Consider the following 26,412-nt stretch of genomic DNA (forward strand, 5'->3'; position numbering starts at 1 on the left):
AGCTTCACGATTAACTTTCTTTAAAAAATCTGGAAAAAATAACATTCTTTAAATAGCTGATTGAGAATAATTTTTATTATTGAACTATATATGTACCCATTAGAAAAACTGTCTATGAATGTACAAGTCATTCTGAACAAGAATACAGTTAGTCCTGTAGAAACTTAAAATATGCAAAATCAAGATTTAATCAAATAAATCAGTGCTGAAGTGTTTTTATATCTTTCCGTTTACTAAGAAGATGGAAATCTCCTTTCTTCCCATCCACTCCTCTCTCCAACTGAGGCTAGGGGAAAGTCTTAGACCAGGAAGGCATTGGGTGGGGAATTATTGTACAAAGCTCCCTGCTCTCTTCTGTCAATGCTTTTAAATCCCTATCTACCAATCTTCCCTGCTATTTTATGAAAAGAGAATCCCAGCTGTGCCAAATCGTGTGGTAGCTATATACTCTACACACAGTCCACAGGGGTTTAAGGCAGAAATTAACAAACATATTTTAGCTTGAAAACTTATCTATAAAAAACATTAACTAATTTTTCAAACATTCAGAGGCTAGCAGACATTCCATCATCTTCTTTAATAAGAACCCAAGAATGAAGATACCATTAGATAGGTCTTCTAGAATTAGATTTTGCTTGTCACAGAAATGCCCACTTTCTGTGAGTGCTAAAGTAGAACAAACATTGAGAAATAGATGTCTTGTGTCCAGTACTGAATTTGTCACCAACTCGTTGTATAATTTTTGTCAACTTCCTGCAACTCTTTGGCCCAGATTCCTGTGTAGAAAGTTGAAAAAATTGAACTTGATTCTACAATGATCCTTCCAGTTCTAGTAATATGTTATTGCATAAGTTATATTTCTAGACTCTGACCAAGTGATAGAACACCCTTTCCTCATTATTCCATGCTCAGTTTGATTCATCAACATAACACTTTTTCTTTCTTGCTGATGGACTGAGAGACGGTGCTGGGTTGGGAACCTAATTCATTCCTGGTACCAGTCTCAGGTCACCTCTCAGATGCAGAAGTCAACTGAATGTACTTTAGCATCTTATCTCCTTATGTCCCTTTCAGAGCAACCTATTATTATACTTGGTTCTTTCTCCAGCATTGAAATTCCCATGATGTGCTCTGGGAACATTATGCCAAAACAAAAGGTGCAAAAAATACTTGGTGTAGAATTCCAGGCTGCCATATATGTTTTTGATGCTCCCTGTAAGGCTTAGGATACATAAATAAATGGATCAACACTCTTTTTAACCTTTAAGAATTATTATACGGATAATGTCAACAATTTGAAGCAGTATGATTTACAACATCATCAATGAGACCTGACATGTGAAAGAATTTTCCTGCACTAAGAACTACAGCGAATGCTGCATTGAGGAGCTGCAAACAGGGAGCAAATCCACTCTATCCTACTATGAGCCCTTCCTGTTTTGTCAGCCAGCATGGTTTCCTAAATCTCAAATTGCAGCAGAACTGTTCTGCAATTCCATGGCTAGCTATTTCGGGAGCCTAACACAGCAGGACAAATGTGCACAAGTCCACACAGTATGACAGAAGAATTAAAAATGTATTTACCATCTGTTGGTAGTTTCCTTGCGGGACTCTTTTCTTTTCCTCTCCTGCAGTCACAAATAAGGCCTTCTTACTTCCTTCCATCCTCAGAGAACGAAGTTCTCTCTTCACATCTTAATGGAATACATGTCTTTTTTTTTTCCTCCTCCTTCAATTTCTCAGACTTTTGAACTCTGGAACCATTTCAGCTTCAAGGACCATTTTCTTTAAATATAAATTGGAGTGGGTCTGTGAAGAGGTTGTAGGGTTTTATACTTTTTTTGTAGCCAGGTTACTTTTAGATCCTATACTTGAGTGCTGGTCGCAGTGGACTCTGGGAAGCTCTAGGGTAGAACAAGAGATGTCAAGCACAGGCTAACTGAGAGGAAGTTAAGTCCTTAAATTAGGCTTGGGAATTTACGTTGGCTCTTTTACCACCTCCTTGGTCCCATGATGGGATATGCCAGGTGGGAGCCAAAATTTCTAATAAGAAAGAGTCCTAGGAATGAGACCATACACTTCAGGTGAGAGTCATTTCCAGCCATGTAGTAGCATGGGTAAAATCATAAGCTGGAGTATAGTTTTTTTAGTTGAGAAACCTGTTAGGTAGATCTGAAGCCATTCTTTTTATATAGGAACATTCAATTGTCAATAAGAATCGTTAGCTTTAATTAGTGGGCTATATGCATTAGTCACTCAAAAATAAAATAGAGATTAGTATTAAAAATGATGCCATAGCCAAACTATTGTAATGCAGTAGTTTTACTCTAACTGACTTGTTAAAAATTCTCAGGCTGTGTAGGTGAATAACTTCACCTTGTAACCAGTGCTGGGTGACCTTGGGCAGGTCCTTTGAACTCCAAGTCTCAGTTTAATCACCTAAGAAACAGGGATCATGATATTTACCTCACTATATTTTTGTGGGGATTAGATGAGATGACATCTACAAAGCTCTTATCATGTTGCCTGGCATAGAATACGAGCTTGATAAATGGAAACTTTTAAAAATTATGATTATTAGATGCTGTTGCTGTGCTACTTTTAATTTTTCTCAAAACTTGCTGTCAGTTTCATACTTTCTCTTTAATTCTTGTTTTGAATTTTGTTTTTTAAAAGTTCTTCACAAATTTGAGTTTGAATGAGAGATTCAGCTCATTCTGACTCAAATTTGAGAGTTATCCCAGATACAATTAAGTCAAAAATCAGGTAAATAGAATGCATTTCATAGCATGAACAAGATGAATTTGTTTTGGATTAGCTTCTAATGAAATAATTATTGAATTGGGGCTTATAAAAGGCTTTGCACATAGTAGATCCTGAAAAATATTATTCATTAATTCATTTAATAGTAGATGACTCTTTATTAGGTATCCATCATGAGCCAAGGACTGTTCTGGTACTTGGGTAAAGACTTTTCTGACAATAAACAAACAAAAAATGAAATAGCACAGAACGTTCTAAGGTGATACATTTCTGAAATAATAGAGCAGGGCATGTGGATCAGAAAAATTCTTCACAGTTTTAAGTAGAGTAGTCACAGCAGGCTTCACTGGGAGGTTATTTTTTTTAGAAAAAAGACCGAAGAAGGTGAGGGAGTAAGCCCAAAGAAGAGCATTTCAAGCAGAGGGATCAGCAATCAGAAAGGTCCTGAGGCAAGAGAGCATTTGTCTTGTTTGAGAAAAAGTAAAGAGGACAATGAGGCTGGAGCTATGGAAGCAGGGAGAAGAGTTATAGGAGATGGATCTGAAAGATTGAGGGTGTTCTGATTGTGTGGGGCCTTGTAAGATGGGAGAATTTTGACTTTGACTCTTAAGTGGAGTAGAGCAGTATTGTGGCATCACCTGATGCAGACGATTGACTGTGGTGTGGGCTGGTAATGGTGGAAGCAGAGAGACAATTTAGAAGGCTAGTGCTATAATCTTGATGAGGGATGGTGGTGGTTTAGCTCTAATAGTAGCAGTGCAAGTGGTTAGAAATGGTCAGATTCCGGATATATTTTGAAGGTGGAGTTAGCTGGATTTGGGGGCAGATTGGACGTAGTATGTAAAAAAGTCAAGATGTTTTTTGGCCTGAATAGTTGGAAGAACAGAGTTGTCATTTACTGAGATGAACAGTATTATACATTTCATGCAAGAACAGTATTATACATTTCATGATGACCCTAAGAGATACATACCTCAGAATTTCGGGCTTGAGGGTAAGACCTCCTTCTACCTGCTGGGGAAAACCTCTTGCAGCAAATGAGCTTCCTTCCAATTGTTCTTGGAAAGATGAGAATCAGAAAGACTGAGATTCTCTTGCACACTTTTATAATACTCCAATGAACAGTTAAAAAAAAAAAGCAGTAGTTTTTTGGTTATATTTTCTCAATGCCAAACAATTAATTTAGTTTTTTAGTCTTTTCTTCACCCATATCCCACACATTGAAATACCACTTAAGAAGAAAGCTGCTGGTGCAGTCTGGCCCCCAGCAGAGGGAGCTGAGGAGGCCTGCAGAAGACCTTATTGCTGAGGAGAGCAGGAGTCCAAGGCTCTGACCTCTAGTAACCTCTGTGACTGGGGCCACAAGTCAGATGTTTATAGAATGATGGGGAGGTGGTTCTAGAACTCTCTTGCTGAATTTCCTACTCCATTGGATCTTTTATTTATTAGTGTTGTCATGGGTAAAAGATCAAGCTTACACCCAGAACTGATTACCTATGTGTATTTATAGAAGAAAAAGATAGGGCCATATATATAAACAAAGATAAGAAACAAGAATACAACAGCCCTTTAATCACAGATCTCATGAAGATGGTATAATAGTTTCTTAGGGCTGCTATAACTAATTACAACCAACTGGGAGGCTTAAAACAAGAGAAATTTATGCTTTCACAATTCTGGAGGCTAGAAGTCCAAAATCAAGGTGTCAGCAGGCCTTTGCTCCCACTGAATCCTTCCTTGCCTCTTCTAGCTTCCAGTGGTTGCTGGCAATTCTTTGTTTTCCTCTACTTGTGGCAGCATAACACCAATCTCTGTCCCTGTCTTCACGGGGCTTTCTTCTCTATGTTTCCTCTGTGTCTCTGTGTCTTCTCTTATGAGGACAGAAGTCATATTGGATTTAGGACCCCCCTAATCCAGGAAGACCTCATGTTAACTAATTACACCTGCAAAGACTCTATTTCCAAATAAGGTCACACTCACAGACACCAGGGTTAAGACTTCAGCCATATCCTTTGCGGGGACAGAATTCAACCTACCACAGAGGGCAATGAGAACTCACATGAAGAACCGACCAGTGCAGACAGTCACATACGTGTGCAATAAACAAAGGAAAACAGTTACATGGTTGAAATTGTAAGCAGAGGTCAAATGGGTTTGGGAGTAACAGGAAGTATTCAGATAAGATACTCCCTCAGTTAGGATACTCTCCATCTGTGCTTATGGCCTTGATTTTTTTTTCTGTCAGACTTAAAAAAAAATATTGTATAAATAAAAAGAATAAGAAAATAGCACTTCTCTGACTCACACATTGGGCAGAGCCACAACTCTTGTGATAATCAGGAAAGCCTTCACAGAAGTGTTGATGTTTGAGCTGGATCTCAGAGTATGAGAATAAAATCACCATGGAAAGAAGGGGTTGGGGGAAGAGAAGGGGCTTCCCCTATAGAGAGAAAGCATATGCAAAAGCATTATATACCCTTTACCTCCTTAAGTAGGGTGAAAAATCTTCAAAGGCCTCTCTGTATTATTCAAACACAGTATTAAAATAATAAAGGGGACAAAATGTTTCTGGTTTTAATAAATGCACAAATAAACACACGATAACCTGGAAGAACACTAGGAGGATATATAGGGGGGACTTAATTATTGAACACATTGCCAAAGCACAAATATGGAAACCCTACCCTCAGCCAGATCTGGAGAAATCAAAGGGCTAAATGTGGTATAAATTCCTCTGCCCGGATTGCATAAGGAGATCTGCCAACATTTTTTCTCTGATATATTCCTTTGTGTACAGAGAGCTGAACTGGGTTCTTGAAAACCTGATCATGAACTGAGATATGCAATTCTGAATCACCACCGTGATCTAGGAAAATTAACTCCTTGCTGATCTTCCCAGATAAGCACCCAAGCTTGTTGCCTCTGAGATCTGCATCAGGATCTGGCTAGGTTTCTGTCATAGAGCAACTCCCCTTTTTTGGCATAAGAATGTACAGGATGCCAGTAAAGTTCACACCAGGTCATCTAAGTCTCTTTAAATGCACAATGATTCATTGGTAAGGGTGGGGGTGAGAGGACAGTGAGGGGGAAGGAAGTGCTGAGCTGAGAGGCGGAGAGTTGTAATTATGAAATTGACTGCAGAGAAAGCTAGCTCTGGGAATGATAGGGTCACATGTTCTTACTATTGATATTTAAGCTACAACTTTTAAACCAGAGGTAGGGGGAGGGGTTGGGAAACAGATCATGCAATTTGATTGGCTTTCAGAGGAGAAGCATCAGATGCCTGGCATGTTTATTAGAATCACAGTGTATTAATATCTCTTTATATCTGACAAAGAAGAGAAGATCTCCCATGACGGTACAGTTAGTGGAATCAAAATTTGGCTGTAACGGTATGAGTGAACAATTTATCTTCTACTTGATTTACTCTCATTTTAACTGACAGGGTCTTCCATTCTGTGCATTCATTTTGTACTTAAAAAAAGATTGTTTGTAATTTACAATTTAAGTCTGAGTGCTATTACTCTGTTCTGTCAGAAAGCATCTGTGGCAGTAGTTATCACTGCATGTCTGTGCCACAGACACAGAGCAAATCAGTCTTGAGAGCTCCCCCAAGTCTTGCAGCAGAGTTATACTTGGAGAGGCCTGATAAAGAGCAGTTCTGCAAATATCAAACTGCCTGACAACCCACACTGAAATCATGACACGGGCAGTTTCCTTGGTGAACTCTAGTTATTTATGTCCAAAAGCAAAGTTTGCCAGTGTGTTTTTCTCTAACTCTTTCTCTTTGGGGTAAACTTGGTAAATTCCTCATAAAATAGTTTCCTTAAACTCTGACCCTCATCTGATTCTGCTTCTCCTGGCTGATATTGACTCAAGAAAAATAAAGTAACTGAGAGCTTATAGCTATGTGTATGTATGTTTTAATGTCATGAAGTTAGAATAACAAAGAACTTCATTTCTCTCCTTTCGTAATAATTCGATTTTTTTTTTTTTAGCCTGTCGTTATTCGTGATCTGATTTTGAAGGAACCTTAAGTTATACATATGCAATACATCAACAGCCACTACCGTAAGTTCAAGCAATGGTGGCTTTGGGCTTTGATTTTAATTTGGAAAAAGTATTTCTTTTGAGGAAGCAAAATGCCAAGTTGTTAATGAAATGCTTTTAATAGATTTCCAAATGCTCCTGGCCAATATCAAGCAAAATTCAACTCACTCATTCTAAGACTTAAGAAGTTGTCTGTTTTCTTTTCATGTTCGAAGAGCCATGTTCTTTAGATAATTAAGACCATAAATTCTGATACTTCATGGGTCATTGCATTACATTCAATCTTGGTCACAGTTACATTGATGAAAATGTATCTAGGTCTTGCTTGTAAAATAAATAATAATGGTTAAAAATAATTTTTTTGATGTGTCCTATTGTACTAAACATATTAGCAAGTTTCTTTTTTTTTTTAAACAGATTTCCTTTTGGTGGCCTTAATTTGTTTTCTAGTTAAGCAGCAATTGTATAATTTTTATTATCAATGTCCAAAGGCATCTGTCACTAGAGGGTATCAATACCAAACCATTCAGCCTCAAGCAGCAAAACCAGCTATAACTCTAGACTGCTTGGGCTTTCTAAAACAGATTGTAAGTTTTTCATCAGCTTCCCAGGGTGGCAAAATACCTGAGATCGCCCCAAAAAAGACTGAGTCACAGAAGGGCCTCAACAAATTTTTGTTTTGCAAGCCAATAACTGATCTACCAGTGAGATGATGCCTTCACTCATAAATAGCTCCCTCTCAGAGATCTTTTTAACAAGGAAAAAGGTCCATGTCATACATTGTAAGGGGGAAACCTAAGGAAAGTAGAAAAGTTACTAAGTTATCTACTACAGTACTGCAGAGAGCCTCGCCAGGATTCTAAGGTCTCTAATTGTGTGAGTTTTTAGAACTCATTCTTGCATCTCTTCAGCCTCATTATCTACAAGTACTTAGAGGTACTGTTCATTAAAAATATAATATGCAATCCTTCCACACATGTAGTATTAAATTTTATAGTAGCCATATTGAGAAGCAAAAAAAAAAAGTAAAATTAATTTTAACAATATATTTAACCTAATATATAAAATATTTTGATTCCAACATTTAATCAATGTAAAAATTATTGAGATATATATACGTGAGTGCACTAAGCCTTTAAAATCTGATGTATATAATACACTTACAACACAACTCAATTTGGACTAACCACATTTCAAGTACTTAATAGCCACAGTGGACAGTACAGACCTATACTAAAGCACTTGGTTTTGTTTTTAATTGTAGACAGAATCTTATTTAAAATTGCCCAATGTGTATACTGTTAACTCATAAACTGTTGGCAGATGTTTAAGTACAACGATTTTAATTTTACTCCTGCCTATTGGTGATGTCATTTCCATCACCCAGAAGCCTGCCCTGCTACAGTTTGGTGGAGGGTCAAGAAAGATGATTCAGAAGCATAGTCCTCTAAGAGTCCCTGTGCCACGCTCAGAGCCCAGTGACTTTAGTTTGGGTGTGGTGAGCTGACCTCAGAGCCTATTGTGTGAGTGGTTTTCACTTTTGTTTTTAGTTAATTTTACTTTTCTGGTCTCTCCAGCTTTATTTTGGAGTATAGTCTAAGGAAAGTATATTTGTTTTGCAAGCCTGCTATGATTTGTTCAGATTTTTAAATGACATATGTAGGATAACACCCTCTTTATTACAGCATGGTTAAAGGTCTGTCAGTGTTTCATTAAAAATTCAAACTTTCTGGGATTTATTACACAGCCATAACAAATTGCTCCAGACAGAAACTTGGCAAATCTTCTTTCATGTAGGAGGAAATTCTTTTGAACAATTTTAAAAAAGATTTTTAAAACTAAATGTTTACCACTTAAATTTACTCTTGATTCTCCTATTTGGAAATCTGATTGATATAATGATTCTTAGAGGTGCTGGATCAAACAACTGTGAATCTTTACGTTTTATCATGGTAAAAATGAACATTTTTCAAAAGATAAGATTTGTTTTGCTGTGAATTCTTTGCGGACAGATATGTCTTACTCATCTTTGTATTCTCAGGGTCTAGTTATGGTAGATGTTCAACAAATGGTGGTAAATAAGTGATAAATGCATAAAATCATAAAGGCTGTTGGTAAATAAGTGATAAATACATAAAAAGTAACTTGAGAATTAAGACAGTCTCTATTCATAAGTCTCTCATTTAAATATTCACTCATTAAATATTCATTATCTAGTAACTTTAAATAACCTTTTAATCTCTAAAAAACATGCTGCTGGATCCTCAACCTCTGATTTCCCTCCTCTCTGAACACCTTAATGGATTATTATAACAATCAAATGACCCAGTGCTATGAAAGCACAAGCCAGTTCAAAACTTTTTTGAGGCTTGGCTTTCCCATGTCTTATCTACTCACAGGAGTGTTTGAAGATGCAATTCAAAGGCTCTGAGAGGTATAAAATGCTACATAGATATAATTGAAACATATGTCCTCACCACAGCAAACATTAATGATAAACCCCTATAATTACTGCGAAAGTAAACATGGTGAAAAGTGCATTCTTTCACCGACATATTTGAGTTCAAATGAAATAAATTTATCTGCTATAGTGTTGGGTTTATTGTCCCCAACGTTTTTAGATAAGCAGGAGTTACTCTTCAAGTTGCTTTATTCTGCATTGTATCTTTATTTTTTCCAGTTTTATTAAGAAATAATTGACATACATCGCTCTATAAGTTTAAGCAAACAGCAGGATGGTTTGATTTACATATATTGTGAAATGATGATTGTTATTTTTATTTTTGACTGGAGAAAAGCTAAGGCTTCTTTTCCAAGTATGACTTTTGAGGTCCATTTTCTTTTAAGGATTCAAGCCTAAAACTAAATAAGTACATCTAATTTCTATTTAACTTCCAATCTGTGCACTATTTAGTTGTTATAACCTGGTAAACTGTGTTTGCTTGTTTTTATTTTGTGTGGAACTATATGAGGCTAATTCCAATGAAAACATATACTACAATTTAAAATCTCTTATGATTTGGACAGCCTGTACACTTTTTTTTATTAAGTACTCTTGTGCTCCCTCTGCTGCTGAGAAGAAAACCTTTGCGTTCAAGACCCCAGCACATTCCTCACAGTGTTCTCTTGGCAATGCTAATGTAGATTTGTGCATGTTTCAGAGCTCTTCTGAAATGCAGCACTATTTGAACAAAGCATAAAATGTAATAATGTTTCATTAAAAAGTGCAAATTAATAAAAGGAGGAGGGAATAAAAAGGGAATAAATAGAAGAATTAAATTCTACATCTGTGGCCAAATTCATGTAGACAGAGCCCTGAGTACAAACAGGATTTTTAATACTCTAATGTGCTGAGGAATAACCGAGAGGTTGGTTAAAAGGCAGATTCTGATTCAGCAGGTCTGGGTTGGAACTCTCATTCTGAATGTCTAAAAAACTCCCAGATGCTGCTGCTGCTGTTCTGAAGACTAGCTTTAAGAAGTTAGATGTGATGATATATTTGATACCTCATTTTAGACCTTCAAAAGTAGATACTACCAAAACAGTGAAATAGATAGAAGGGATGAAAATGATTTTCCATGGTGTTTAAGTAATGCAGAACACAAATTAGGAGTAAGGCTCAGCCGGCCTTATTTCTCAATTTCCTTTAATTTCAAAGTTTGACTTATGTTTGTACAAATATAGTATCAGGCTTATGAACAGGACTACAGTACTATATATTTGCCTATTGGCTTCTTGAAAACTCTGTTCTTCTTTCATTGAGTTTTTATTTGCACGAAGAGTCTTGTTTTTAAAGAATCAGTATCAGTTATTTGTGATTGCACATTTACTATTTTGCCATTTGAAAATAAAACATTTCAGTACTAAAGGTAATGAAACTATCATCAATTGTTTATGTTCATTGGGCCTTGCAGGAAGAAATAGTTACAGGTTTTAATAGCAGTTTATGACTTTAATCTTAATGGTTAAGAAAGTAAATGACACATTTCTTATTAATTGTTCTTACTGTTTGGGTAATATACATATTTAGCTCCTTGAAGGAATATTTAAATTAATTGACTAACTCTAATCTGAATTATGAGTTTTAATTTGTTTAAGGTTGTTAAAATAAATTAACTGCTTGTGTCAATGTAATATTAAAATAGCTTTTTTTTTTTTTTTTTACCAAAAATTCTCTAAATGTAAGATGTCTAAAAATAGAGTGGAGGTAGATTGGACAGTCTGCAGATTAGGAGTTGGAATAAAAACATCTCAGTTAAGCCAAAAACATGGCAACCAACATTTTCTGTTATAAAAATATTTTAGATGAGTTCAGTTTTTATGAAAGCTGTCTGAAACCAAAATGAATAGCAGAAGCTCTCTGTTTATTCTCAGGCCAGTAATAATAATACCTGCAGCACAAATATGTCTTTCCCGTGCAGAGCCAACAGCTTCTGCTTCTTTCAGAATCCAGCTCTGCCAAGAGTGGGGAAGAGATATTACTCGGTTATGTCTGAGGTATTAACTTTCACCTTGATAATACTTGTTAAGGAACATAACACAGGGCAGAGCCTTTTTAGGAAACTGATTTTAACTGTCCACTAGAGGCTGTAATGAGACCAACAATGTCACTTGAGACCAACCCAGGGTTTAAACTGTAACAATTACTAATTTTTAAATGGAAAAAAAAAAAAAGTTGTAGAAACAGAGAAAGAGTAAACAGTAGTAGTACTATTTAAGCCATGTATATGTACATGGCATTTCAAAATGTGAGAATAAAATTATTTCCAGGGCTCTACACCTTCCTAGTTAGTATACTTATTTTTTTTATTTCTGTAGCACGTCTCTACAATTTAGTTGTTGAAAAGCTGACACATTTCTCTTGATGATTCTGTATCCTGCTTCAGTTGGTGACTAACCGTTAGGTCATAAGTAAACTCAGCCAAAAGGTTTCTCAAATACAGCCTACAGTCAAAAGTAGTGGCTTCCAGAGAGAAACTTACTTGGAGAGATCATGTTTCTTGACACCGGGTTCTAAGCACCTGAAGGAGGTGAAATGCTGCCCCGACACCTACTGGTCTTCCAGAATTATCTGCAGCAAGGGGAACGCCGCACTGAGCTCCCTTTAGCATGGGTTTGACTTCTCTTCCTCCAGGTGCCACACCTGTTGGCAAGGAGCATCCCTCGAAAAAAGGTCCCTTCCCATCCAGCTACTAAAAAATTGAGTCCAGAGGAAGTTCTTCAGCGCGGATTCACAAGAACTGCCATTTAATGCTCGGTTTGCTTTATCTCCTACACTGGTTACCTCATTTCCGATTAAATTAATGATCCCGAATTAGCTGCGAGAGGAGTGCGCGGGTCGTCTACCAAGGCTAGAGCTGGGTAGTTCAATACTCACAGCAGATTTCCAGACCTGCAGAAAGAGAAAGGAGGTCAGGGAGGTCATCAGCTTTACAGGCAGTAAAGGTGTGGGTGCACGTGCAGTCGGGGGGGGACCCTTAAAACTTTCTAGAGTTGCATGCAAAGGTACTCCCCTCGGCCCGATGGTCTGGGTTCCCGAACGCCGAAGCTAAACCGGTTTGAGGGTTAACGTGCATGATGATCGCAGTCAGCCCTCTTGGACGCTTTTCCGCGCACCCGGGACGAAGGGCACGTAGGGATGAGAACTAGCCCGCCTCCCCTCCCCGCTGGGGTATTTCACTGGCTCTGAGCCGGAGAATCCTCCAGGGTGCCTGAGTTGCACCCTGCTGTTGCTCTGTCTCCTCCAACTAGGTGCAGGGACCCGGGGAGGCGCGCGAGGACCGACCGGTCACCGCTACAATTACCTCATCGCCTCAGCTCTCTGCCCCTATCCAAACCTTGCAGAACTGCCTCTCTCTGGCCGGTGTCTTCCCTCCCGCTCCCCGCCCCCTGATCCCGAGCCAGTCTTGGAGAAACGTGCGGGTATACCCGAAGGCCGCCAAGAGCCGGCCACGAGCATTGAAGGGTTAAGGGCGAGGGCTGGCCGCCCGCCGTGCGCTCGCAGGGCTCCAAGCCGCTTGCCCTGCCGCCCGCGGGAGGGTGTCCCCCCTCTACCCCCCTTCCTGGTCGGATCCTTGAGCTGCGGCGGCGGCAGCCAACTGCTCCATATTTGGCTTCTATTACACATTTACATACTGGAGCGAGCGAGCGAGCGCGAGAGAGCGCGAGGGAGGGAGGGAGGGAGGGCGGAGGGAGGAGGGAGCGGAGCGGAGCGGGGGGAGGAGGAGGAGGAGGAGGAGGAGAGAACAGAGTATACCGCAGACATCATTTCTACTACAGTGGCGGAGCCGTACAGGACCTGTTTCACTGCAGGGGAATCCAAAACAAGCCCCGTGGAACAGCAGCCAGAGCCAGTGCTGCAAAGACACTGCTTTCCTCTGCCTCCCCCCTTCACGCCACCCCAGACCATTTACACTTTGTTACAGGCAAGAGACAATAGGTATTAGTTTTTTTCTCTGACTTGCCCTCCTCCCATCCCTTCTGCCCTGATTTAGATTAAGATCCCCCCTACCCCCGCTCTCCTGAGAGCGGCCAAAGCAACAACCAGCAAACAAACCCCAAATCCCAACCGGCGGCACGGAAAACAGCTGGAAGAGGAACGGAGGAAATCGACGCGGCATGTTGTGTTGTGTGTGTGTGTGTGTGTGTGTGTGTGTGTGTGGCCGACACCCCGCTCTGGGCGCAGGGACGGCCGCTAGGGGGGCTGCCGGGTGGGTGCCCGCCGGGCGAGGGGGCGCGCCCGGGCTGGGGGCGCGGGCGGGAAGAGCAGCCGCAGCGCCGGGCTCGGGCGGCTGCTTGTCCCGCTGCGAGTGCGGAGAGCCATGTCCTTCTCCCTGGAGGTGGCATAGAGGGAGGTGGCGGTAGCCAGGGGTCGCGCTGCCCCCTCCTTCCGCCGCCTCCTCTTCACCCCTCTCCCCAAAGAGGGCGACGAGAGCAAGCGTGTCTGAATGAGGGCAGGGCTACCCCGCGGGTGGCTACCTGGCCTCGGAGCCCCAGGGTGAGGGTCTCCCTGCGGAGGCCGGCCTCGCCGGGCATGCAGTTGCGGACCAAGAGGGGTCAGCACCAGCGGCGGCGCCGGGACTCTGCGCGCGGCCCGGCACGGGCAGTGGGAGCGCTGGGGGCGCAGAGGGTTGGGCGCTGGGTCGCTAGGTACCGGGAGTGCAGTGAGTGGGGGTGGCTGCCCTGGCTCTGCTGCCTCCGCCGCCCTGTTGGTACGGCCGCTTCCTGATCCTGTGCAGCCGCCGCCGCCCGGAGCCGGGAGCCCGCGAGCGCCCCAGCCCGGGCCGGCGCCCCTGCCCGCGGCAGGAGCAGAGGAGCAGCGACAGGCGCTGCCCTGCCTGCGCCGGGAGTGAACGGCTGCGCGGCTGCTGGGAGGGTGAATGAAGCCAGGAGCAGAGGTAGGAGGAGGCGGCGGCGGCGGCGGAGGAGGCGCTGCGGCGATTGGGATGCGCCCCGGGGCCCCGCTACTCGTTCACTCCGGGCCAGGCCAGAGACGCTGCCACTCCCGCGGCCGCCGCCGCTTCCTACGTGGTCCCAGCGCTGCGCGCAGGCCGGCCCCGCTGGGGGCAGGGAAGGGGCCGGGCGGGCGGAGTGAGAGGTGAGGCGGCGGCGGAGCGCGGCGGGAGTGTGAGTGAGTGAGCTTGCGCGCGCGCGTATGACAATGTGCGTGCGTGTGTGCGCGCGAGGCAGAGAGCATAAGTATGAGCTTCTGTCACGCGATGGGGAGGGCCTCTGAGGCCACTTGGGTGACTCTGCAGCGCCGGACCCTTCCTCAGCTCCCCGCCCGCAGGCCGCCTGCTCAAACTCCGTGGCTTGTGCTTTCATTTTATTTCAGACCACGTAGGGGGCTGACTGGAAGCGATGAAACAATCCAGGTTTTCTAGAGAGATTAAGCAAAAACCTTGGTGGGGGGTGGAAGTAGGGTGGTGGTGGAGATCCTGCCAGAAAACAAAAAAATCAGTTCCTAAAGACGGTGAGGTTCAGTTTAGTCCCGTGGCGGCTCAGTTGTGTTTTGCTCTCAGTATATAATCCTACAGATAAGGGTAATATAAATACTTCGGAAGATTGGGAAATTGCTGAAGAGTAGTAAGGGCAAAAAAAAAAAAAAAGCCAGTCGGAAGCTGGTTATATAATGCGCGATGTGGCTAACGAGAACGGCAAGCTATTTTTATTTTGTTTACCGTATGCTATGCAGTAGGGACTCCTCCAAACTGGTTCTGTACCCGAAGAGATTCTTAGGTTCCCTGTAAGATCCACAGGATACAATTAGCAAAATTAGAAGACCCCATTACAGCCACGAATCAAATGCCTTAGAATAGCATACTCCCTGCACATCCTTAGTGCATGCACGGGAATGCGTGTATGCAAATAAATTCTCCTTTGGCAATTAAGTAGTCGTAGCTCAATGACATTTGTGTTTTATAATGCAGGCTGCTCTTAATATTTAAACATCGTCGTTACATATCGCTCAGAGCAGAGGGTAGTTACTTGATCGTTATTTTTAGGCGCAGCTAGTTACTTTTCAACACTTTTAGCTAAGCCATTTCTGTTTGGGTTTCTGAGGAGCCCTGCAGTTCCTAGAAGCCCCTGTTAAGCCCACCTTGTGGTTTATTTGATGGTTGATGGTAGTTTGATACTTGAGCTTTTGTTTGGAATGAAGCTTATGCCTGGGGAAACCACCGGAGAGAGGAGGAGAAAATCCTGCACATGAACTCTTGGAAAGGGATTGCACCATAACTGCTAATACTGTGGCATTTAATCTCCTCTGACTGCCCTTTAACTGTGCATGCATCAGTCAGTATTTTAGCAGCTCCACAGACAAATAGGCTTGAGTGCCCCCTTCTACATAAAGCAGAGGTCGAAGTCTCTCCAGAACCTCCTGTTTCCCTTTCTCCTCTTGTAGGTACGGGTCAGTGGTGTAGCTTCTCCCTGCACTTACTTACTCTAGTCCTGATCACTCATGTAATTAGATCAGGCTGCCATGGCAACAGACAGTGTTCCTCAGTCCATTCAGGTGGGTTTGTTTTGAGCCTGGACTACTCCAAGTGTTTTATGCACAGTATTTGTGTTGCCCAAGACAGATGAGAGACTTCACTATTTCAATTGCATCTCCTTTCAGTCATTTGGACAGAAGACACTTGAATGAGGCTTCTTTCTACTCTTATAAAGGAGATCAACAAGCAGTTCTTACTGGGTGCAGTATGTAAATGCCTCTCCCCAGACAGTCAAAGGAGCCTGACAATCCTGCGGGTGTTTATTGTGAACAGATCAACAAGTATTTGGTACTTGTTAGAAACCTTTCAGAGCTGATTAAGCAACATTTCTTTTGCTGTCTGGTGCCCTTGGCCTTGCAGGCACTTAACCCTTTCAAGTGTGAACGTGCTCATCCTTTAACCTACATTGCTACTAGTTATGACTGGTTTTCTAGAGGGTTTATTCAGCAGAAGTAATTTATTTGGGAAGGATAGCCCATTGTCACATTTTAAAAACTTCACAGCCATCGTAATACCAAAAAATGGGACTGACGATAGGCAGCCATTCTTCATTTGGATCTTTTGGCCTTTATATCCGTGATACTAAGTTAAAACGTTTTTGTCTCAGAAGAAAGATGATATAGGCCTGTAGCTGGTAGGCTGATAATGTGTGGTACTTTTGCACAATAAACAACTTGTATTCTATTTTAGGATATAATTTAATGAGCATTTAATAATTTAGAGTGCATTAGTCAACTCTTTGCATTAGGGCACCTCCTTATTAAGCCTATTTAGCAAAGAAAAATAATACTGTTGCAAAAAAAAAAAAAAAAAAAAAAAAGCTTTGGTTGTGGAAACTCGTGTTGCTCAGGCAATCCAAATAAAGAGAAGTATTTTAGTAACTCTGATATTTGAAGGTAAAAATAATTGAGAATAATCATGTCTTGATTTAGTTGTGACCCTGCCAGTAGGTTTACAGTTTTACAGTCCAGTAACTAAATCCGTAAATCCTTTTTTACCCCTGGGGCTAGGATTAAGAGAGCTACTTACTCCATCCGGGGTTGGAGGTGCAGTTACAATTTCTTCTAGTGAGTTTATATAGTTAGTAACTTGATTGTGGTCCTCTCAGATCGAGCTTTCAGTGGTTAATATGAGCTATTATTCCTAGGAGGTAAATAGATGGGAAACAAGGATATAAAATAAGGCACAGAAGTGTAAGTTTTAGGCAACACCTTGGAGGTCCTGGATGGTATTTTGCAACATACAGAAAACAGTTTTACCTGCAATAAAATATGAACATTTATTTTTAAATGCACAAATTTATGCTAAAATAAGTATGAAAACTGTACTTTATTGGAAAGTGTACAAATTAATATTTTTCTCTCTGGATTTCATTTTAAGAGGGTTTGGTAAACAGAAATGAAGAACCTTTGAATTGTTTTCTACTCGTAGAGAAAGATTCAAGAAAAACTCTTTAGCCATAAGATTTCATGTCAAATGCTTGTAGAGAGCCCTATATTTCAACATACCTTGCTCAGTTGTCTGCAAGTCCTGGGAAAGGCCAGCCCTAAGAGATTATTAAAATAATAGTGAACACATTTCTGTGACTCTTGTTTTTGTTGTCATACAGAGTTTAAGGACTCACATTCCTTTTGTATAATGTGCCTTTATTTTTTTTCCATTCTGAAATGTCAAGTGGATTTTACTTTGGCACTTACCTTCAATGACAGTTTCTGATGACTCACAAATTGTGACACTGGCTCATTTTGTTTCCTATTAGAAGTTAGTCAATAAACATTTTACTAAAACCCTGAAATTTAGAAAATGTAGGCGTGAATGTTAATTATTTAAACTATTGCTGTATGAAAGTAACACATAGTTTAGACTCTGAAGAGCTTAAATACTTGCATATGTAAAGGGATAGGGCAGTCAGACAAAACATCATTTTTTCGGGGGGAGAGTGTTTAATTTCTATTGCTTTATGTTTTCAGAGTAACGATAATTTGATTGGCTTTTGTGAGAGATTTAGATATATGCAATTTAACTGCTTCAAAGAACAGATTTAGTTCTGGTCACACTTGCAAAGTTGTCAAAGTAGGCCCTCATTTTGTTAAAAGCATTGAAAATAATGTCATAGAAATCCCAGTAGAGAGAATAATTTCTGTTTCAGGACTTTACAACAGGACTGCCTGCCCTGTTTTTAAGAATGAAGTTTGTAGCCATCAATTATGCTGTTCAAATTTTAGTTTCTTTTAATTCAGTTTAATAAAATACTCATTCAAAAAGTCTTTAAGAGATGATATAATAATGAGTATACTGAGTGCTAATTTTAGAGACTATTTTTAAATGTTGGCTGAAAGAGTTGTAACTGGATCAAGTTTTAAGAAAATATAAATCTTTAAAATTTATAATTCTTATAAACTGAACTTTTCAGGCTAATGTATGATAAATATTTGCGCTATATATTACCATCACAAGTGTACTAAAACATGTTTAGAACTTTACAGACAAAAAAAACAAGAAGCATTATATTTTCTTTGACATATTTGATGTTAGCAGAAATGTTTCATTGATTTTTCTATAACTTTTAATGCATCCCATTTGTGGAGTAACGAAAATACAATGATAATTGCCACAACGTAAGCAAAAATTAGATGCTACCTGAAAATTACTTTTCAGAAAATTCACTGTAGTGTAATCAGAATTTGAGACTTAAGGAAGCAGAAGTTTTCCTGATTATGATGTTTCGATTCAGGCTAAGAGGAACTCTTTTTTCTACTTGCGTGCTCTTTAATGTGACGTTTTGAGGGAGTCATTTAGCAGAAGTTTTTAATGATAATCTCCTAGCTGCTAACCTAGAAGAGTTTATGCTTCTAACATTCAAAGAAAAAAATATATTTTTTTGTCACTACGTGTGGCAAATTTTCTTTTAATGCACCCTTAGCTTTAGCTTACTCTCCTCAAAGTATTTATATCCCCTGTATTTATATTCTTTATTGACTAGCACATCAGTATTATTTAGGCCATTTTTCTTAGTAATCTTTCACTCTTAATAGTATTATGTTTTATTGCTCTTCTGTGCTTTTTAAATATTATATATTTTATTTTTAGTGTATATATTGTATAAAACAGTCTATAGGTTATTTTCTTATATATTGCTTGCATTTTTTCCAGCAGATTCACTCTGCCTTGTTTCTTTCCTCTGATGGAAAACAGCAAGTTATGTTAACTCTCTTAATTACTCTGGTGTAGCAACACAAATACTTTTGAAATAAGAAGGCATAGCAATGTGAGAGTAAATTAATATTTTACAGCATTTGCATCATGTTTGACTGTTCTCTGCACTTCAGAATAGCAGGAGACTGTAATTTGGACTCTATAAAACCTTATCTGCCAGGTGATATGTAAATAGGATCGTGTGCACACACATCGATATACAGGCAAACACCCTTTCAACTGTTAGCTCATAAAGCAAGTGCTGTCTGCATGCAAATCCACGGTAGCTGCACCTTGTTTGAAAATGATTATTCAGTATTTTGATGCTTCATTTGATATTACTAGATAAAAATCAAGATCCTCCTCTTAAAACAAATACTGGGTAAGAGTAAATAGAATTTTGTGAGCTTCTGTTTAACTTGGCTACTATTTAAATTTGTAACTCAACAAGCTTTTTAGCAGAGGGATAGTGTCTTCAAAGACATTATCATCTAGAACAGCTTACCTTTTTTCTTTGTACTCAGAGATTCCACATGGGAAACTCAAAGACTAGAAAACCAACTTCTTTTGATTATCAGTCGCAGACTGCAATAGATGTTTAAATAAATGCTTGGTGAATGGATTAGTTAGAAGTAAGAATACGTTGGCTACTATTCATTACTTTGAAAAGTGTTGGAAAGCAATTGAAATGATTTTCCTTTCCAGCTGGGTTGTGCTCTTAAAAATAGTGAGTGTGTATGGATGAAAATAATCATGACTACTGAGATGTGTTGCCATGTACCCAAGGATAATTGGCTCACTTAACCTGTTTACAGATTATTCACATTGGAGATCATATTCATAGCTCCAGAATAGTTTCTTTCTGACACCCAATATAATCCTGGGCCTGTTCCTTCCTACTGTTACCTGGCATGGGCTTAGGACGTCCAAACTAAATTTAAAATCAGCCTAAACAAATATGCAGATCAGCTCCAGTAATCAAAGACTGAAAATCAGTCCAGTGATGACTAGTTCGAGGATATTTTGTAATAACTATGCTACTGATTCTACTTAATGTGGACAATTGGAAATTGCCAGCATTTAAAAAATATGATTTTAATAGACGGGGCTGAAACTATGTTAGCAGATCAAGTCCTCAACTTCTTCCATTTCTATGCATAGGTCTTTACCTCACAAAAACTACAAGCACCAAGGTCCCTGATGGAAAGGTATATGGAAGATTCATTCATTCTCTCATTCACCCATTCACAATTCACTCATTCGTCATACAGTGGATAATTTTCACTTTACCATGTGTAAAGCATTGTGGCAAAATTAAAACGATGTATATATACATTCAGTAATTAAATAATTTAAAGTTTAGTGGAAAGTTTAGTGAATATGTGTATTCTTTAAATTTTTTCCTGCAATTTGATATTTTTTTCTATCTCATTAGTCTGGTATGCTAATAACTGTGCTCTTTCATGATCGTCCCTCAAGTTGCATGTTGATAGTAATGTATGCCAACTTAAAATTAGACTTTGGCTCAATTACTATTCAGTCCATGCCCATTTTCACCTGATATTCCTGTGATACCAGCATGTGTTGATCAGATGATTTGTTAGAATCATTAGAGAGAAGAATGACAGTTGCTGGCTCAAATCAGGAGACCAACCTCTTAATTTGATTGAAGGGATGACCGTTTTGTGTGTTGGCCTCCCTCCGAGCCCTGTTGAGTAAAACCAGACCTGCATTTTGAGCTGGCTAGTATCTGTAATTCTCATGGAACAAAAAGCAAAATATGATGTTCTTAAAGTTAAGATTTGTGTATAGACATTTTAAGTGGAATTATTTTTTAAAGCACTTTGTTCTGTTTTTCATTTTGATTTCCTCTCTTGCACTCCCTGGACCATTGCAGGAACATCGTGAAGCAAGTCATCAGGGTGGTCCATTCAAACTGCAGATTTGTTTGTCATCCTTGTACAGCAGTCTTTTCCTCTACGGCCACTACAGGGAAGTGCATCACCTATCAGGTGAGAGTTTTGCGATGTTCTCTAGTTCCCATATGAGGATAAAGTCTGACCTGGAAAAAGCACCTACTAGCCATGCTTTAGCACTTCGTGGACTTTTTAATGTCATTGTCTTTGCAAACTGTATTGTGTGGGAAATTGAGAAATTGACAAGAGGTTTTTATAAAACTTGCATTGAAGTATCTCTTTTTGGTTTAATTTATTTGGTTGATGGAGTCAACATTTGACTTTGCGATGCTTGAGCCTGGCCATTTTAATTGTCACCTTTACTTAATGCGATGAAATGTTTTGCTATGAGTTATCTTAAGTCACAGTTTTCATGTTTTAGGTTTTTGTTGTAGAATGACACATATGTAGGGAGACAGAGGCCTGTTTGTTCAGTGGCAACCAGTATTTGTTGAATCTTGAATTTCTCTGTGTCTGTTTGGATTTTACAACTTCCTGATTTCCTCATGTACAGTAAATGTTTCTGGTCTGGAGAGTCATGCAGACACGGGTGTAAGCAGGGTTGATGACTCATGGTTCTCTGTTGAAAAGAGAACAAGAGGATATTGCCCGAATCAAGTCAGGAGAGATGGAAGTTAGACAGAAGTTGGAGCAGTAAGGGGTTGGGAACACTGGTGTACGCAACCATGTGAAATAGATCGCCTCTTTCTGTTTGCCTTGGGAGCAGTCCTGCTGGAAGCTGTAGAATTAGACTAGTTTAGAGGTTTCCTGAGACTGACTGGGCAACAGAATCACCTGGAGAGCTTAAAAAAATGGAATCTGGGACTCCACCCTAGACCTTCAATCGAAATGAACCCTAATGGTCTCTTGGAATCATCTTGATGCTCTGTAGTTTTGGGAACTGCTGGATTGGGTGGTCTCCAGACAGCTCTTCTTGCGTCATGTTCTATTTCCTTATTTGGTGAGACACGAAGTCTACTTTCTACTAAACCTCACATGCAAAAGTCTGGATTTTCAACTAATTTGTTAAGAGGTGGATATATGCTTTACCAAAATGTTCATTTTGAAAATGATTCACCAGATTTCTTTAAATAAAGAGCTCCCTCTTTATACTTAAGATCCAGTTTTTAAGTTACTTAAAAATTCTGTGGCATCTGAGAAAAGAGCATGGGGCTCAGGTACCAGCCTGAGTTGACATCTAGTAGAGCTGCCACTGTGACCTTAGGCCATCCTGTAACCTTTGAATTTCTCATTTTCTTTGTGTAGAAAATGGAGATAATATTAGAAATTTCTCTTAGGGCTGCTGTGAGAATGAAATGAAATTATATACATATACTGCATAGGACAGTGCCTGGCGTATGGTTTGTGATCCACGAACATAAACTATCATTGTGATCAAGTAACTTATTCCTTGATAGGGTTATTTTAATGTTGTTTCTTGATGGTTGCTTCTGGACCATACAGGACTTGAAAAAGTAAATATACCTGTATCTTGGTCTTTGTAGGCATTTGTAGTTCTTCAAAGCAAATGAGGCTTTTGTTTATTTTTCTGATTTTGTTAGTCCAGCTCTCTTACTGTGAGAGGATGCATATGTATTGTTTTCATATTGTTGTAAGATGAACTGATGAGTTGTATGCATAGAGGAAGTTATTTTTGATTTGAGTAAAAACAAACCAAAAGAAAAACCTGAGTGACTGAAGTAATATGCCCCAGAAAGGATACTCAGAGAAGTCCCATTTAGGGACGGGGAGAGAAGGGTACGGAGGAGGGAGAAAGTTATCATAAACATTACATCCTTGTGAAATATGGAACTGGGCTGTGTTAGGGAGGTGTTCTTTGAAAGGAAATAGGATAACCCTGGAGTTATATGCAAAGGTAAGCCTCTTAAGGTCTACAGGTATCAGCTGAATGGAAAGTGGTGTGATGCCTTACTGCTACGTTATCCTTAGCGATGTTACCCATTTTAACAGTTACATGCTAGGCAGAAAATCCTCACATTTAAGTTTTTACGGAAGTACTTCCATTGCATATGTGGTTAATACATTTACAATTTTTTTTAAACCTGTGGGTGTTTATTAGAGAGTTTTACTGTGAAAATATAGGCATCAGAAAATCATATCTTTTGGTCAGTATGTGCAAGCTTATTGAGACAAGATTGAGGCTTTTATCATATATTGTGTCTTATGAATACTCGTACTCATAATACTTGACAAAGTAGTGCAGAGTCACCTTGAATTTTAAGCAGCTGACATTTTCTGTGATTGCATTTAAAGGAAGCTTATAACCATTATTTAAACATTTTGCATAAATAATGGCCTCATTACAGTCCTCACAATTGATGGCTAAACGTGGGCAGGGAAATAGTATCATTCATGTTGTACTCTGTTATATTCATTACAGGTTTTTAAGAAATTAAAACCTAGGTTACAATTATTTCTGGTTCTAGTTATTTTCTGGGTAATGATATAGCTATAGCAAAGTTATGACCTAACTCGTTCACAGTCGCTCTCTGTGTAAAGAAATGTCACAGTCACTCTATGTAAATTCATTTATTCACTGTGTACTTTTGAAACTACTACATAGTGCTGTGGGCATGAAAGTAAGAGCTACCAGAAAGAGGTTATACTGTATTCCTCGTGGTCAGGTAGGGGAAAGAAGAAATGCTCTGAAATAACTAAAGCAAAGCGGAATGGGGTGGGTTGTACTTACCAGGGTACATTCTAACAGAGAAGCAATTCAGAAGAATGATGCTGAGTAGGATGATGAGGAGAGACTGAGGAGGAGGGATCATTTGAGTTCAATTCTGAAGGCTGGTTAGCATTTCTGTGGGAAGAGATGGATAGAGCAGGAGGAAGACCATTGAAGTGGCCTGGATATAAAAAGCAAGTGCAGAGTGTGTAACTGACAAGGCCATTTTGGCAGAGGCACAGGTGCTGGAGGACACCTGAGTTGCTGGAGTCTGGCTGACAGTAGAGACTGTGGGAATAAAATTGCTGAGAGGTCAGGTCTGGAGATAAATTTGGAGGAGTCATTGGCATAAGAGTGATCTTCGAAATTCAGCTTTGGATTCTTATGCTTGGCAGAAATTATGACGGGCAGGAGGGGATGATTGTTATTTCGGGGATGGCATCAGTTGGCATAAAATATGTAGGGAGAAGGTAAGAGGCAGCGGAGAGGAGCTGGGATGTGGCACAGCCTTTATATGCTTCCTCTTTAAGACTTTAGGTGGAGGAAGGGTGGGTGGAGAAGTGGGGATGATGCCTGGGTGGGTAGTGGGAGTCTGCCCTAGAAGCTCAGGCACCTTAGAAACTCAGCTCAATGAAATCGTGTCAAAACCTTTATTCCTTTAAGACCTTTTAAAAAATAGGAGCGTGAGCTAATTTTAGCTAAACCTAATATGTGTGTATATGAAAATGAATGCTACTTTTGAAATTAAGCGCATGCAGTATCTCTTTTCATTGAAACAAACGACCTCTCTATTTTCCTCTAAAGTTTTATTAAGATTTTCAGTCAAGCCCTGTACATGTTAACAACAATTCTAGCATTTCCTTTGATCTTTTCCACCTTTGATTTATTCATCTTGGGTGATATGCGTAAATCACATTGTGCCATCCACTTGACCCTGGAGCAATTGTTCATTTTTGTGACAATTCATTTACAGTACTTTGATAAATCACATTAATATGAGTGTGTTTTATAACTTTAGAGGCTTTTCTGGTGGCTTTTATGTGAACTTTTAAAAATTTAACACACGTATACACATACATACACTAGGCTCAGCTTTCTGAACCATTCGGCTTCCCATTTATACTTTATAGAAAATAAAGAAATCTAGAATTAGTGAGCATTGTCTGGAGGGAAAGATCCTAAGACTACATGGTTCAGAATGAAGGTTAAGTCTGGAAATTATCTCTTTACGTTGCTGTTAGTGGGCAGTCTGTTTTAATATAATGAGAGGAAATTTGAGGACAATTTAAGTTTTTTATTTTGACTTGCATTGTTTAGATGGGCTATCCGTAGTCTCCCAAATAGCTATAAATGAGTCAGTGACTTACCTATCTTTCATAAAAGACAAGAAAGTTAGAATAGGAATGAGAGAGATGGAGACAACAACTCCGGGGCAGATCATCCTGTCTGCAAATATTTAATAAGCATCTAATGTGTGAGAGGCGTTATGCCAGGTAGACCCTATAGGAAATTTAGAGTTGATCAGTAGATCACACTTACTGTATATTAACTCATTTAATCCTCATCGTGGTCCTTTGAGGTAGCCACTGTTGTTATCTCCATTTCACAGACAAGGAAACCGAGGCGCAGAGAGAATGAGTAACTTTCCCAAGCTTGACCAGCTCTTAAGTAGTAAAGTCATGCTTTGATCCCAGCCTATACTCTTAATTGCCAATATGCATTTAAGCCTGAGCCTTGCCCATAAGAAGCTTACAGTTGAGTCCAGAAGGCAAGGTGTAATATTTATAAAGAATTATAGTGTTTAAAGAACCATAACAAAGTGCATCATACTCTCAGAGGTTAGGATCAGAGAGCGACTCAGAGGCAATGAGCCTCCCTTTTTGATGCCAGCCTTTCTGTTCAGAGTCATACAGGCTGTCTTTGTGGTGTTTTCTCCCTTTCTTTCACTCCTCCTCATACCTTCCCAAGATTCCTATGTATTTTCAATAATTATTAATTGAAGAAAATGATGACAGTGGCAGTATGCTTATCTGTGTTTGGGCTCCAAATGTTGTTTGGCATCAGGAGTCCCAGTGAGATGTTGAACTTTTGACTCTTCAAAGAGCTCCACTGGGTCATTGCTCAGCTTGCAAGATTTGGCAGATAGGAACTATTTATCTCTCCAGTTTGATAGGCGGTGGGGTGGTGCTGAATGCAAGCTCTAAGAACAAAACGTGCAGCGAAAGGAGGTCACGCTTTAGTCACGTGGCCATCAGAAAGCTCAAGTCTGCTATACCCTCCAGTCCCTGCCCCTCCCAGTCTCTCATTTTCTCTCCTTCACTGGACCGGTGAGTGAATCTTAACCAACTCATGTCAGAAGGATAGAAAGGAAAGATCACTTTGCTCTTAGCCAGTTTAGGGAAGGACAATTTGTCTTTCTCATGTTGAATGAAAATTACCAAGGATTAAAAAAAAAAAATCTTCCGAGGCAACATCTCTTGCTCTATACACACACAGAACAGAAGACTTGGGATTCTCCCCATGCCCTAGCCTGGCAGCCCCAGCCTCCATCCCAGCTGTAATCATATGTGATGCATTTTTATTTACAGATTAGGAGGCTCTGACTGTGGCATATGACTAACCGGGAAGCTCCTCCCTACAACAGTTGTATGTCATCTGCTTCAGAGAACTAATTGCTTGGCAATTCCCCTTTGGTAATTCCCTCTTTATTTTCTGATGAGTTACTTAACAGTGATGGGCTTGTTGAGCAGAGCGTTGAGTTTAATGT

At 39.9% G+C, this 26,412-nt stretch overlaps 1 protein-coding gene and 1 long non-coding RNA gene across 10 annotated transcripts in view; one reads left to right on the top strand and one right to left on the bottom strand.

Moving 5' to 3' along the window:
• Window positions 1-53: 53 nt before the first annotated feature.
• On the bottom strand, window positions 54-12,717 carry LOC120605591 (uncharacterized). Its single transcript, XR_005653661.1, has 4 exons — window positions 11,796-12,717; window positions 2,377-2,439; window positions 1,585-1,904; window positions 54-776 (listed from the first exon to the last, which is right to left on the bottom strand). It is a non-coding gene; the product is annotated as an uncharacterized LOC120605591 (long non-coding RNA).
• Window positions 12,718-13,195: 478 nt separating this feature from the next.
• The window catches only part of ATXN1 (ataxin 1), a 363,244-nt gene continuing 350,027 nt past the window's right edge, over window positions 13,196-26,412 (top strand). For 5 of the 9 annotated variants that reach the window (XM_039866500.1, XM_039866493.1, XM_039866492.1 and 2 more), the window contains exons 1-3: window positions 13,196-13,231; window positions 15,804-15,806; window positions 20,899-21,013. The gene's annotated coding sequence lies outside the window, so the exon portion shown is untranslated. Of the gene's footprint in view, window positions 13,232-13,739; window positions 13,811-14,085; window positions 14,211-14,278; window positions 14,411-15,803; window positions 15,807-18,850; window positions 20,210-20,898; window positions 21,014-26,412 lie in introns of those variants that run through there. The other 4 variants (XM_039866499.1, XM_039866497.1, XM_039866498.1 and 1 more) reach the window with 4 other exon arrangements.

The sequence above is a fragment of the Pteropus medius genome, unplaced genomic scaffold (genome assembly GCF_902729225.1).
Source record: "Pteropus medius unplaced genomic scaffold, Ma_sr-lr_union100, whole genome shotgun sequence".
Lineage (NCBI taxonomy): Eukaryota > Metazoa > Chordata > Mammalia > Chiroptera > Pteropodidae > Pteropus > Pteropus medius.